Here is an 8,954-nt window from a genome sequence, read left to right as displayed (position 1 = left end):
CACTGGGAGAACACACTGAAGAAATGGTAAATACATATACAGAGATAATAGACATGATGGTGATGAATGACAAAATGAAGAAATCAAAAATAAAATGGAAGCACACAACAGGAGATTTGAATAGGCAAGGGAAAGAATTAGGAATGCGGAAGACAGTATATCTGAATTCAAACAGATAATAGAACAGATAGATTAAAAAAACAGAAAAAATCCAGCAGGGACAACAACATCATTGCACAAACATATGCATTATAGGTATCCCAGTGGGAAAAGAGAAGGGAAAGGGGGCAGAAGGAGTGTTAAAGGAAGTAATGACTGAAAACTTCCCAACTCTATTGAAGGAAATGAACGTACATATCCAAGAAGCATAGTGCACCCCAAAGAATATAAATCCCAAAAGGCTTACAGCAAGAATTTTACTTGTCAAATTTTCCAATGCTCAAGACAAAGAGAAAATGCTGAAATTAGCAAGAGAAAAGAGAAACATCACATACAAGGGAGCTTAATAAGATTAAGTACTGATTTCTCACCTGAAACAATGGAGGAAAGAAGGCAGTGGTATGACATAGTTAAGGTACTAAAATAAAAAGTTCCAGCCAAGAATTACCTCCCCAGCAAAACTGGCATTCAAAATGAAAAAGTTCAAAATATTCACAAATGAACAGAATTAGAGAGTATGTCAATAAGAAAACTGCGCTATGAGAAATACTAAAGTAAGTTCTATAGGTTGCAAGGAAAAAAAATTAGAGAGAGAGAGAGTTGGATGGGAGTGAAAGAACAACTGAAAATATCAAAAATAGAAAACTAATTTTTATATATACATGTGTATATGTTATATATACATATATTTGTATATACATATATATGTAATACTATTGATCTTTTTCACAAAATAAGATAAACTTATGAAAGTTGTTTATCAAAACTTTGGTAATGGTTGGTAGTGAAGGTAGCACAACTTTGTGAATATAATTAACTACTGAATTACATAGTTAGATGTGATTGAAAGGTGAAACGTTAAGTTTTACATATGCTATTAAAAAATTAAAAAGCAAACAAACATAATATTATATAAAACAAAAATTGAAACCTAATGTAAACCATGAACTAGAGTTAATAGTATGTTATAATAATATTCTTCCATCTGTTGTAACAACTATACCTTATGAATGCAAGGTGTTAATAATAATGGGGAATGTAGGATCTCTTTTCTGCATGATTTTTTGATAAACTTACAACTTCTTTAATATAAAAATACATTACTACTAATTAAAGAGAAGTAAATTAGATTAAATGATAATATAATACTTTACACATTATCAGGTTCACAACATTTTACAAATATAAGAACCTAAAAATAGGGAAGGATATGCAGTAATGTGGGTCCTTAGGTCCTTAGGTCAGCTAATGTGGGAGTGGAACTTGGACAACCATTTCTGAAAACAGTTTGATATTATCTATTGAACCTGATATATGCATAGCATATTGACCAGATGTTCCACATATTTTCAAGATGTAAAAACCTTGTAGAATCTCATGTGCAAATGAGTCAGGATGAATGTACAAGAATGCCAGAATATTGTTTTCTTATAATTGCTAAAATTAACCAAAATAATATCACACTAAAATGAGAAAATGAAATTTACCAAGGGATATCTTATAACAATGAAAATGAACTAAGCATCAGCAAAAAATTATAGATATGCAATATAGAAAAAATTAAACAATATGTGTAGAATTGCATATAATACAGTTTCACTTGAATAAAATTCTAAAGCAAGCAAATCTAAACAAATTTTGAGGATGCATTCTTAAATGACAAAATTAGAAGGAAAATCAAAGACACAGTTACAAGAATGTTGCCACATCAACAGAAATAGGGATAACCCCATGATAGTGGATAGACACATGCAGTATTTCTGAGGTAGTGCATTTCTTTTTATTTTTTAATCTGGACCATGCTAATTACAAAAGTATTAGCCGTAAAATTAGTTAAACTATAAAATTAACTCTATTTTAAATTCAGCATGTTTTTTTTGTTTCAAAATTATGTATCTATAATTCATTTACATTATATATAATAGTTGAATAGATACATTTGGTCCATTCATATTCACCACTAGTTATTCAAGTAAAAATTTCATTACATTTTTCAAAAATATATATTTCATGAAGCAAAATAATAAATATTATTTGACAATATTAGAATGGTAATGCTATTAGAAAATATTCCTCATGGTGAACAAAATCTAACAAATGAAGTGTGAAAAATGAAGTTTTAAACAAAATCCATGCCCTTTATGTTATAAAATGTATATGCAAAAGTAACTACTTTATTTATATATATATATGAAAGATAAAGTAACTTTCCCTTTTCTAAATCTTGCCATTCTTGTTAGCCTATAGAATGTATCTGTATTCTCAACTACGAAAAAGCATATATAAAATAATGTAAATATTTCAAACATGTTCTCATCAGCCTTACTATCTCAGGTTTTCTCCTATTATATCATTTGTTAACAAAGTCTTGAAAATGCAGAAAACTATAAATAGTGTAAATAAACAATATTTGCAATATATCCAATTACCCACAGCAAGTTTTGGCAAAAAAAAAGAAAACATTTTTGGGTATAATTTTAAAAAATTTTGAGATACTGCAATTGTATTAATACCCTCTGCCCACAAGGCTCCCCTGGGCTGCCCTGGCAACTGGCCGCTGGAAGCTACAGTGTGTCTGGTCCCTTCCCACCCTCTGCCTCAAGGCCTTCAAAGCTCTTCCTTGGTCCTGTTCAGTTTCGTAGCATGTTCAAAAACATTTTTAACATAAAGAGAGGTCACACAAGTAAGAAAGCCATCATTATAGAACTGGTAATACTATCCATCATGAGGTTTGTAGATGTCTGGGTAGGTAGATATACAAATATACAATCCTGGAAAAAGGAAAGGGGGATTCCTCAAAGGAGAGATGAAACAATACAACATTTACCTATTCTAAAATAACATTTGAAGTCATTTTATATGTGCATATGCACATTATTAAGTGATTTCTTATATCAAGGTGATAATTATAATATGATTATTTTCCTTGAACCCTTCTTTTGTTATTAAAGGCATTGAAGAAAACAGAAAAGGAAAAAAAGAAGGGAAATAACTATTAGGTAGGAAATCCCATTTATAATGAAACCATCCTTTTCAGTTAATTTTAGTTTTACCACTAATTAAAATTGAATTTACAGTTTTGAATAAAGGCAAACAGGTCTGTTAATTTTATGAATAAACTAAAGAAAACATTGTCCTTAAAAAATCCTAACATTATAACTCTGTAAATTGATCTGTGTACATTTATTTTCAGTGTTCCAAATATTAGCAAATATGCATTCACTTCTATGGATTGACTGATTTACACAAATATTAATGGCCTAGCTTCTCAAAAGAGTTGTGCTTTAAGCTACTATTTTCAAATGCATGTACTCAGAAAACCATCGCCACTTTCTAGGCTTGTTTCCCCATGTGAAAAATAAGTATGTAGAATAATATTATTTGCATAATTCTTAGAAATCCTAGAAATCACGGAATTCATGTGAATGTTGGTAAGTAGGGGGTTGACTGGCAAAATGCTGTAGGATCAATAGTGACTTGGTAAAAAAAATAGTGACTTGGAATTAGCAAGAGAAATGCTTTATTTCCAAGGCCCTTTTCATAGCGTCATTTACATGATTGCTTCTCAAACTGTAAATCAAGGGGTTTAACATGGGAATCACCAGTGAACAGAAAACAGACACCACCTTCTCCTGCTCTACAAAATACTGGGAACTTGGCTCAATGTAATTGAAGCTTAGGGTATCACAGAATATGGTCACATCAGTCAGGTGAGAAGCACAGTAGAGAAGGCTTTTGTCTGCCTGCTGCTGAGTGGATCCTCAGAAATAGCAACAACAATGCACATGAACGATATGATCACAATCAGGAAGGTGGCCATGGCAATGAGTCCGGAGAAGCTTAGCAGAAACAGTTCATTCGTGGAGGTATCAGAACATGACAACTTTAACAGAGATGGAATATCATAGAAGTGGCTGACAAAATTTGGTCCACAGATGGACAGTCTCTCCAAGCTTATTGTGTGTGTCAAGGAGTTAATCATTCCACCTGTGATTGACCCAATGACCAGCACTACACATTTGCTCTTGGACATAACTGCAGTGTAAAGAAAAGGGTTCACAATGGCCACATAGTGGCCATACGCCATCACCGATAGCAAGAAGACTTCTGTGGTGATGAACACCCAAAAACAAATACTACATTATGCAGGCAGAGAATGAGATGGTTTCACTCAGAGCAAAGAAGTTGATCAGCATTTTGTTGCAATGACTGATGAATACCAAGCATATACAAATGATAGGCAGTTGAGGAAAAAAATACATGGGTATGTGGAGCTTGGGAGTAACTTGGATTGAGAAGATCAGGTGCAGATTCCCCACCAAGGAAATGAAATAAATCACCAAGAACAGCACAAAGAGCACAATTTTCAGTACAGCCTGGTTTGTCAAATCCAAAAGATTGAACTCAGTGACAACTGTGAAATTATCTTTAGCCACTTGTTAATTCCTTCTCTTGAAATCTGGTGTGAAAAGGATAAGCAGATTAGACCAGGTTTAGGGGAATCAATTATATTTAAAAAATCATATAGTAACATTTAAAAAAATATTCCTGGATAAGGACATAATCTTCTGAACACATTTCCATATTTATAATGTCTGGAGCTTGACTAGACTATATCAAATATTTTTCAGAGCTATTTATATTTCTACCACATTAAGAGATGTTTGAAACAGCATTTGGTCCTCAAAAATTTCAGTTTGCCTCTCAAGTGTCTGTCTCAGTAGTGTGGTGATACCAGCACGAGGAATATTCAAGGCAAATGGTATGAAGTTGAAGAAATATTTGTAAACTCTTTTATGAACTCTGTTCATTATCAATATAACAGGAGTAAATGGCATGAAGATGGAAAATGAGCTTGTTTATGTAGTTAATCCACAAATGATTATTACATAGCCAGAGAAGTAGCAGGAATTATAAGCCAAGCGACACCTCCAAAGATGATGTCATGACTCTAATAAAGGTGTCGAAATCTCTGGTCTTTCCTGATTCTTATTTGTGGGCATAAAAGAGGCAGACACTCATGGATATCATGGAAACACATATGTACCCAAACATTCTGGAACTAATCTCATTTCAAGTGCCCAATAACCATGCCTTGCTAGTGACCAACATATTGAACAAAACAGATTGAAAATGCTTATTTCACTGCAGAAATTTCTGTTTGTTAGAGCTATCTCCAGATACTCTGCCCTATCTTTTCAGAATAACAGTTGAATAATATTTCCCAGGGACAATTTTTATAGCAAATACTTTTCATTGCAATCATTTAAGTAAATAGAATATCCAGAAGGAATTTTCAAATTTAATTTTATTACTTATTCAGGGCTGGACCATTCTCTGGTATATGTGAGGTGATGTTTTATATAGAAGTGAATGACAGGAGGTGGAGTTGGAGTAAATGATCTCCAATATTCTTAACACTCCTAATAGTCTATCAGATTTTCAGTTTAAATTGATCTGCTAAATATGAGGAAATTTAAATAAACAAGGGGAAAAGCATTTTTAAAGAGTAAATTAAATTTACCAAAAGATTTTAAAATTCAAGCTTTAGGACCTCCATGAACATTTCCATAGTTTCTTCTTTAAAAGCAATTTCAATTACTGATTATCTGGTATGCTGAGTTAATAAAAACTTTTAGTAGTATATAGCTGAGTAATAATTCAGGTAGACTAGTTGAAGGTAGATTTTAGCCATAATTACACAACAAACAAAATAAAAGCTAATAATTATGTTTTAATAAATTTAATTATTTCTTCTCAGAGGAAAACCTTGGATAAAAGGGACTGCTATAGGTATATATATTCTATAACAAACAAATTTTTTTTGCCATATTCTCTAATGAGCTCTATCACTAATTAAACATTAATAGTACAATCTGAAACCTTGGGAAGCACACAGGTTCTTCTGGGGCTTCACATTTTCCCATGAAACATCTGTCTACTTAAGTATATAATTAACTCAATCATTATAAAGTGCTGAGGAAAATTTCAAGCAAAACTGCAGTATTCTTGAATTCAATAAAATACTATGTAAAAATAATGAGAAATACTTGGCTTCAAAATAACAGAAATAATAAATGGTTAGATAGTCCAAAGATACTTGTTTGTCTTTATGGTAATAAGAATGAGAAGTATTCATGAAAAGTTCCACTATTTTTAAAAGTTTTTTCTATAATCAATACAGACACCCATAGTAAATAAACAGATTTCTGCCAGTTGCCTATCTCAACTTTCAGTTCAATGTGCAGCTTTTGCTTTGGAAGAATCCTGCAAGAAATCTGCTTTAGAATCAAGTTTTACATTCATTAAACTAATATTTACTGGAAAATCATATACTCAATGCATTATGTTATCCGCAATAAATAAAGAAGTGGTCAAAATGTTTGGGTATTTATTATATACCCCTAAACATTTGTATATTATATAAAAATAGAAATCATACTTTAAGTTTAAAAGTTGAAATCACAAGAGAAAAATGAATAAAAACCATGGGGAAAAAAAAGTAGAATGTTAAAAATTAGGCTGATAAGGGCATTTGTCAATTTTTGTAAAGGGTTTTGGATTTTAATATCTCTGATGCTGAAAACAACAGTATAATTGGAAAAAATGAATAAATGCATCAAATGTTCCTAGACATTTGAGAAATGGCAGCACCTTATCTCATATTATCTATGAGAGAATGCAAACCTTCCCTGGTCACTGTCAAGGGGTAAGGATGGGATACAAACACAGTAGAAGAGGAGATGAGAAGATAAACAAAAAATCTGGACAGACAGAGGTGCCTGGAATAAATGGAAATTAGTCCTGGATTGGAGAGAGCTAGGCAAAGAAAAATGGAATATTCAGCTGTTCTTAAAAAGAACAAAAACTATGTGCAAGTAAATTTCTAATGTTCAAATTTTTATAATTAGTGCCACATTACAGAAAATGGCAGTCTCAGAAGCTCCAGGAATCAGTCCCTCCAATAAAACAACTACTGAGCTGTGGGAATAAAAAATTTCAGAACGCTGGAGACTAGTCCAACAATTGCAATGATGGGGGGAGGATTCCATGAAGAAAGAACCTAGTACATTTCAGGGAAGTTTGTGGATTTATGTAACAGCTTCTATGCTCAGGACCCAGCCCCAAGTCAGGCAGCAGAGGAGATGGTGACCTGACTCCTGGAATGGTTTCCTGGTGCTGAGGGTGGGGTGGGATGTAATAACTGAGTCCTCCAAATACTGGTGCTGTGTGTTTTGATCTGCCAGTGGTTTACTGTAGACCTGGCACAGAGCTGGCCATTGTTTTAAACGCCGCTGGATGAAGCAGCTACCTGAGAAGCATCCATTGAAGGCGTTTATGGATAGGCCACAATTTTTTCTTTGCTCATTAACATGAGGAACATAAGAAAATCATTACTATATCCCTGGATGACCCGAGAGACAATGGAGTAGAGACTTCTGTGAACACACATGTAGAAATAACTTAGAAAAGTTACTAAACAGATAATTACAACCCATAACAAGACACAGTTGCTTGGGTAGGGAAAAGAATTTAAATTCCAGAGTTACCACATTATAATATTCAAAATATTTAATTCTCAAGAAATTATGAAGCACACAAAGACTTAAAATAAGTCCAGTCAGAGAAAGAAAAGTTACTGAAAGAAACCATCTCTGAAATAGTGCAGACATCAAATTTACTAAATAAAGACTTCAAATTAACAGTTTAGATACTCTCAAAGACCTAAAGGAAACCATGTACAAGCAAGTAAATGAAATTGGGAGAATGATATATGAACAACTGGTGAATATCATTAAAGAAAGAATTATCAAATAGAAATAAATAGAAATTCTGGAGTAGAAAAGTATAATAACTGAAATTGAAACGAAATTAAGTGAAGTGAATTGAAATACTGAAATGAAATGAAATGGAATGGAATGAATTGAAATTCCTAATTGAGTCAAACGCAGATTTCAGTAGGCAAAAGAAAGAATTATTTGACCTGAAAATCAAACAACTCACATTACCTGGTCTAAAGAGCAGAAAGTAAACAGATGATTCTTATCAGAACAGAAATTCCCAGTAGCCTTGCCACCTCCCCGCAAGGTAATTATAAACCACACTCAAAGAGTAAAGACTGGTCTCTCTAGTGTGAAATGGGGCATACAGAGCTGCCATCTATTGACTTTGTCTCAAGAAGTTTTGGGCCACCCTGAAGACAGGTTGTTAGGGATTGGTTCCCCTGCTCTTTTGGACTCGGTGATATACAAACGACAGGTGAATTTGCAATTTCTGGACTGTTAGTTCTGTACAGTAAAGGGATCATTACTGAAAGTTTCTCTTGCACCAACTCACTCCACAGTGAGTTGATAAGAATTGTCTTTGATTCTGTTTACACCAGATTTGGGTAATTTCCATGACTCCCGTCTTCTGATTGTACACATACTTACGGTCTCTGACAGCTGATCCTAACGCAAATATTCATCATCATCCTTAGCAAAGTTGTTCAGTGCTGCAGTACAGTGGATTAAATATTAAATGCAATGAATTGAGAATGTGCCCCAGATCTATTCTTTTTTTGAAGCTGATATTGGCTATCAAGATTACTTATACTCTATATCAGTAAAGCATGTGGTTTTTTCTATCAGTTTTGTTAAAGACAGGGATTATCTCAACCTTTTATAAATTCTATTTTCTAAGCCTAAAACAACAGTGCATAGAAAGTTTGAGGCATAGGTTTCCATGTCATCTCTTAACAACATGAAGAATTTATTTATCCTTCTGTTATCAGTCATTTTTACTGTGATAAACAT

At 33.0% G+C, this 8,954-nt stretch overlaps 1 pseudogene; it reads right to left on the bottom strand.

Moving 5' to 3' along the window:
- Positions 1–3,662: 3,662 nt before the first annotated feature.
- Positions 3,663–8,585, bottom strand: LOC101420736 (olfactory receptor 5J3-like; annotated as a pseudogene).
- Positions 8,586–8,954: the final 369 nt, after the last annotated feature.

The sequence above is a fragment of the Dasypus novemcinctus genome, chromosome 10 (assembly GCF_030445035.2).
Source record: "Dasypus novemcinctus isolate mDasNov1 chromosome 10, mDasNov1.1.hap2, whole genome shotgun sequence".
NCBI classification, from domain to species: domain Eukaryota; kingdom Metazoa; phylum Chordata; class Mammalia; order Cingulata; family Dasypodidae; genus Dasypus; species Dasypus novemcinctus.
This window is presented reverse-complemented; position numbering and strand designations above follow the sequence as displayed.